The sequence below is a fragment of the Alligator mississippiensis genome, chromosome 5 (genome assembly GCF_030867095.1).
Source record: "Alligator mississippiensis isolate rAllMis1 chromosome 5, rAllMis1, whole genome shotgun sequence".
NCBI lineage: Eukaryota > Metazoa > Chordata > Crocodylia > Alligatoridae > Alligator > Alligator mississippiensis.
Genome location: NC_081828.1, coordinates 103,653,852 through 103,661,222, shown reverse-complemented (window position 1 = coordinate 103,661,222; position 7,371 = coordinate 103,653,852).

Genomic DNA, 7,371 nt, shown 5'->3' with positions numbered 1-7,371 from the left:
CCTGCTAATATGACAGAAACAATATGAATGAAAATAGAGGGTAATCAAGGGTATTTTACAGCCAGAGTCTGATAGAGGCAGCCTAGCTAACAGGAAGATAAGGATGAATCATAGCTAAGGGAAATGGGACAGATGATTAGAACAAATGACTTGGTGCTTCTGAATGATTTCAACTTCTCAGATACTTGTAAAGAAAAAATATGCTGAAGCAAACGTCCTTGACACAATTTTCAGGGGAAAAAAAGAGATGATAAAGGGTAATTTCAAAGCACATGAACAATGAAAAAAGGCACTGAGAGAAATGTCCATCTGAGAACAGAGATGAACTTGAAGCTTATCTGATGGTAGGAAGATACCTGAGGCAGAACTTTATTTCACTTTAGATGCCCAAATAGTAGTTTTCCAGCTGTGTAACCACCATTATTGGCACTTTTGCACAGTTTACAATTCTGTGTCACATGCAGCATAGATGTGTAACCATCCACATGACTACTGAACACATGCAATAGAATCCATTTGGGCCAAGCAAGCATGTGGCTTCTTGCAGCCATCTCAGGGTGTTAATATCTGAAATCCTGGTCCAGCAAAAATCAGGAGAAGGATCCTTTCATGTTTTAGCCCTGATATCTGAGCAGTTGGGATACTTACCAAAGAATTCAGACACTTAGGGTGTCTGTAGACATGTGGGACACCTGCTTTGATGTGCTCTAAATACAGAGCAATAGAGCAGACTTCATTAGTCAAGTCTTCTGAAGTGTGCTAATTGGCATGCTCCAGCAACCTCAGCATCTTGTGTATTCAGCATCCCCACACTTCAAAATGGTGGCAGGAGCACTTTAACTAAAACTCATTCAACGAACTTTAGTTAAAGCACCCCCGCGACCATTTTGAAGTGCAGGGACGATAAATACACGAGATGCTGAAGCCGCTTTCATAAAAGCAGTTAGCAAAAGCCACTCTAATTAAAGTGTCTCCCCCTCCCCCACCCCTGGAGCATGTGTAAAGATGTCCCTAGGTTCTAGGCCCCCACTCACCCACAGTGGGTTTCAACCTATGTCCAACTTCCACAGTATAGTGCTCTAAACACCTTGTCACAGGTTAGGCATACTCCATTCCTTCTCCAGCCTTTCTTTTGAAACTAAGTGACTGTACCTTCCAGGAAGTATTCACTGGACAAAATGGATGGAGAACAGCTAGTAACCAAGACCTATAAGAGCAACATCTATCTTGCTAAGCCACATACCATCTAGCTTATCTTCTTCCTAGCACCATATTATCTCTGCCTCTTGTCTGCCCTTGAGCGAGCTCAAAAGGAAGGCTGGATAACGCCTAACTTAAGGCCTGGTAGCTAATGTATTTTCCCAGGAATTCAGAAAGATATAGAATCAGGTCTCATTGGGGGAGGGAAGGGAGAGGGGGCTAGCACCCTGGTTCTGACTTTCTAGAAACATGCTGTGACCACTGCGCTATTGGGTCAAAGGATGGCATAGCCTTGTTGTTGTAATGGCACTTAACACCAGTTATGATATTTTTTCTGGGTATAATTTCATGATTTATGTTCACTCAGCGTAAGTCCATACACAGTTATGTACCTGGTTAGACAATATAGCTTATTATGCATATTCAGTAGCTGCTTGGATTCTTATGCATCCACACTGTACAAGGAGTAAGATGGCAAATTGTGTATAAGTGCCAATAATGGAAGAAACTGGCTGAGAAACTGTCATTTGGACAAAGAATCTGAATAGGAGTCTGCCTGTGCTGTACAGAGTCATGAACTAAGTGGAGTAAAAATCCTTCAAAGTCAATAGATTAATGCCAGGAGAAATTTTAGCTAACTGAGTTTAACATAATAGAAAATGAAATCACATGCAGTGAAACATAAATGTTACTTCTACCAGTTTGTTTGTTAGACGGCAAATCAAAAACTTGGATTCTCTTAGCTTTGACACTATTTTTAGACAAGTGTCTCAGGTTAGGGATAGAAATTATACATAAAATGGTATAATTGATCAGAAACTGGTTCAAATTTGTAACACAACAGAAATTCAGTGCACACAAACTGCTTTCAAAACGTCTAAAACTGGTTAAAAATAAACCTGAATGGATGTAGTATAAGACTTCACCGATTTAGATTAAATCAGTTTATTGAACTTCTGTCCCAGGTTCTCTCCAGATTCAAGTTAACTCTCAGTCCCCCAGCATCCCAGGATGCTTTGCACCTCTCCCACAAATCCCCCCTTGCAGGGTGACCCAAGCTGTCTGCTCCAGCTGAACAGGGAGGCGTGCTCTGGTGCTTCCTGGCTTCTGACCTGGGCCACTGCAAGCATGTGGCTGAATTTCCAGAAGTAAATCAAAAGTAAATGTCTGTTCACTTGCTTATGGGTTCAATCTATGCAGCTGAGACTAACCTGTGAAGATTGAATCAATTCAGCCTTTGACTTTTTTACTGTCTGTACTTAGCCTTTAAACTCTGTATGTTCCAGTTTATTCAAAAGTCACTTCACTAGTAGATATTTATTCTGATGCTTAATTAATTAGGCCAAAATATTCAAATCAGGCACCTAAATCCATATCTGAATACATCCTAAATAGAAGTGGACTTACCTTAAAAAGGCAAAGCCTCAGCAGAGTCTTCTGTGGGACTTGTAGGGAGGATAATTACTAAAATCCTGGCCATATATAATTAGTCACTATACAGGAGCTTTAAGACTAGGGCTCCAGGTTTAAAGTGAATGTTTATTAAGTGCTTTGAAGAGCAAAGATTAAAGCTGCTATATAATTGTTATTTTGACCATTATAAACTCAAAAAGATGCATATTTTAATTGAAAGTATATTCTAAGGAGGACCTAGAAATGGATGACTAGACGTAATAAAAGATGAACAGTTGAACTGCAGCAGGAGTGTAGCCTCTGTAAAAAAACACCATTTGCATGATTCTGAGGAATGTTATTAGTTGAGATACATAGGAGTTTTTCTGTCCTACAGTGTTTTTCTAGATTTTTATTTTCCTTGCTTCCCTGAATTCCAATGAGAGGTTGAAATTTCAGAAATTTTCATCAACCAACCAACCAACCAACCAACCAACCAACCAACCAACCAAAAAAACAAACAAAAACCAAAACAAACATATATATAGAGAGAGACAGACAAAGAGAGGATCAATCAGGCCCCGTCTGCACCTGCACATTAAGGTACAATGTGTGATTCACACAATAGCTCCTCTTGCCATGCTACATGTTCATGGCAGGAGACGTGATTGTGGCATCATGCATTAGATCCCATATTGCCTTATTGTGGGTACAGGGGAAGTCCAATCCCAGGCTTCCACTGCATGGGCAAGAAGCAAGCTCTCTCAGCTGGAAACCCCCTAAGCTGAAGTGGCTTCCAACTTCAAAGTCACCCCACGCACCCCTGTAGCTGGGAAATGCAGCTGTTGTGACCTACCAGCCCATGGATTGCATTCCCAGGGCTGGGAGATCCTATCTGCATCCTGCAGCTGCCAGAACATGGGAAGCATATTGTGGGAACCCTGCATCCTCAGCTATGGGATCTGGGTTCCAGCAGTTGTAGGGTGCTTCTGGGACCCAGAATCTGCAGCTGCTGAGGGTGAAAGTCCCCAGCAGTTGTGGGACTCATAGCCCCAGCTGGGCAAGGTACACCCCTGCATCTGAGAGCCCACAACTGAGGGGGCTCCCAAACACAGGGGAGACCCTGCTCCATATACAAATCAAAGAGTAATAGCAACCAGCTATAAAATTAGTATACATTTTCAAGGTCTATCTTAATAGCTGGCTGGAGGTTTTTATAGCATGATAGCTACTTTGCACATGTAGCTGGTCTCATGGTAATTGCTCAATTAACTAGGTAATTGCACAATACCTCTAATGTGTAGAAGGCGTCTCAATGTTACATCTAAAAACAATTTTATAATGTTTCATTTTGATTTGGAGCTGTTGTTATTAATTATTAATTACCATTTTAGCATAAACACCTGAAGTATGTGTGTGTGTGTTTGTGAAATTTTGAAACAGAAAACAAAACTTTGCATTTAAAAAGGTCAAAGTGGGATTTTTTTGATAATGCCAAAATTTGTATTTTTTTTTTAATTGAGAGATTTATAAAATCCTTTCCTGTGAACAGTTTCTGTTTTGAGACATGGGTATTTTGCTATTAAAAACTGTTATTAGATAGTGCCCAGCTTAGTCACTAACCTATGGGTTTCCAGCAGAAATCTAGACCTTGATCACATTTTTAAGGAATACATATGTTGTGTTAGAAAGTTGGCAGTTCAACTTCCATCAGCCTTATCAGATCTGTGTCAAATGCAGAAGAAATGGTATTTACAGTATCCGTTTATGTTAGAGAGGTTTTCCATTGGCTTTTGGTGAGTTTGTTTCAACAGCAAGCCAGTCATGGAGTCAATCTTACATTTTGAATTCCATGCAAGTGCTGCCTATTCAAGGTCTGTTGGAGCAGGTAATTTAACAATATTTGTATGTCAATGCTAAACAGATCATTAATTTTACAAAGTACATTTTTTTGGATGGTAAGATATGGTACTAGATACACTTGTAGGTGTAGTGCGCTTCTAGACCAAAGTTATTATAGGTGATGTTATGACTTAGGAGGAAAGTTTAAGATAAATGCATTTTTAACCTATATAAATATTTCTGTTAGAAATAATACTAGACATTTTCACTAAAGTATTGCTACAGGATCTCCTGGGGTCAAAAAAGTAGCAGCACTGCAAAGTAGCAATGCAGGGAATGCCTGCATGCGTGGTGTGTGGTGCCGCAGACAAGTCTGCGGCTCCACATACTGCACGTCTGCGCTCATCTGTGAAAGGGCTGATAGGGTCTCTATACACTATCTTTCAAACACAGAGGGTTGTTAGGCCTCTTAACCTACCAGATTTATGAATGGTGGATTTAAAAGGGCCTCTGCTTTGGGTATTGACCTATGGCCTGGCTCTGCCCAGAGGGCAATAAACCAATAACCACAAGACACCAAGATGTCCTGCCTGGTTCTATAGGGATGGCGGGAAACTGAGCAGTTTGCAGTTCCCCCACAACACACCTGCCTGCTAAGAATCCCCTTCAATTGGAGAAGGGGAGTGTATATACAAGTTACTTGGGCTACATGTGGAAGGAGGCGTTCCGCAGGTAAGTAATCCACTAGGAGGTGAACCCCTCACTCAGATAGGCACCTTTCACTACAAGTCAGACACTGATCACCAGGGATCCTAGTTTTTTCTGATTAAAAAAAAAAAAAATCCACAATTTTCAGATTAAAAAAAGTAACCCTAAATCCACATATTGTCACCCTATGGGAAAAATTGCCTTGCATACCAACAGTCTGGCGGCATATTGGGATGTAGGTGAGGGGCCTGAGCAAAAAGCATTTCTTTTTATTGTTCCAAAGCTAGCTGGGTTTAGACCTGGGACTGATCTATACTATTCCTACAGACTTCTAATTGGTGTCTGCAGTCCCTGACAGCAGAATACATTATGGAATGCTTTCCATGGGAAGAATACCTCATGCCTTCAATTTCATATTTTTTTATTATGAGGGAATAATTCAATTGGATGAAGAGAAGAGCCAGCATATTCTCCAAGACAACCAAAATCAGACCAGCTGGCACTGAAGTGCAACCAAAGAAATATAATAGGTATATGTAGGTGCAACATCAGAGTAAATATGCACTAGCTGATCACCAGGGATCCTGGCTTCCTCTGATTTAAAAAAATCCCCAATTTTTGGTTAAAAAAAAAAGAATCCTAAATCCACATTTTTCCATGATTAAAGTGAAACACCACTTTATATAGAGAGACATAGATATCTAGATATATATAGAGATAACTATATCTCTCTATATAGTGGTGTTTTAATTGTGGAAAAATGTGGATTCGGGGTTACTTTTTTTAAACTAAAAATCAGGGATTTCTTTTAAATCAGAGAAAACCAGGATCCCTGCTGATTACTAAACATGGGGCCTGATACATTTATCTTATTTTCAGCAATCCAATCTCTAACACACAGTATTTGCAGAAAAGGTAGATGTCTTGTATTCCTTTCGTGGCACTAGATTCTGCCTCTCTCCTGCTCATTGAGTAGCAGTTTATTTCCTGAGTAGGCCTATTGATTAAGGCTATTCTTTCTATATTAGTGAAAGTAAGGGAGATAGAATCCAACAAAATGTAACTCACATGGGGATATGAGAGAAGACATCACACACAGGAAAATTGTATGCTACTCTATTGCAAAAATGAATCTTAAGCTTCAGTCAATGCTGCTGGAGATGCCAACAAATCTGGATTCCCTCAGGCAGTATTGGCAGAGACTGAAGGTACATCTTAATCTGTCCATAATCAGACCTAGTTTGATTTTAGAGAGGTGAGAGAAACAGAGTAGTTCTGGCATGCCAATGAACATGCAACAATAGTTCTTTTTGGAATGAGGATTTAACAGAACAAAGTACTGTACAAAACAAAACATTGACAGCAGGGAGGAGAAAAAATACTGAACTGCACATAATATCCCCACAGCACATAGAACTTGAATTGTTTCTTGATTGACATCCAGGCAAGTGGGCACTGGATATCATTGTTCATTATGTCATATGCTATATGATACTGTACTTGTTGTTTCAGATACGGTTATATGCTCAACAGAGATTATCTCTAGGTTACTTGAAACCTAATCATGTAGAATGTTATATACAATTTAAGGTATCCTTGTGCAAAGGACAAGGCATAATTAGAAAATATAAAGAGTTTCTAGAGGTAACTAGGATTTCTGTCCAAACTTTATTTTAAACATTGCCTCTTGCACCTCTTATTTTCTACAACAGTGATCAGACTTCTCAAAAAAAAATTATTACACTTTCCAGATACAGCTTCTTTTGATGGAGATTACTATTCCCATGTGTTGTGTTAGCTAAGTAGTCATGCAGCACATTTGAAGCTTGAATTAAAAGTCAATTTTTCCCCTGAACAAGATTCATAAATAAAAAAATCTAATTTCTGAACAAAATTCAGGTATTTACCAAGGGGAAAAGGCTGTATATGTTAACCCTGTCGAGACTCAGTGATGCATAGGATGGAAGTTGCAGTATTGGTGCAGTTAACTGGTACTAATTTGGATTTTAAGTAACATAGCTGTTCTCTTTTACTTTAAAAAAGTACAATGTACTAAATTGTATAAGATTTTCTGTGAGACTATATTCTATTTCCTGTATTGTGCTCCATAATATTTAGACTGTGGTTCTAACATTGTAGTCTTTAGCCATGTGAATAGTGTCATTAACTTTCATGCAGCTGCTTGCATGAACTCATCAGTCAAGCTTGTATAATATGCTATGACTCTAT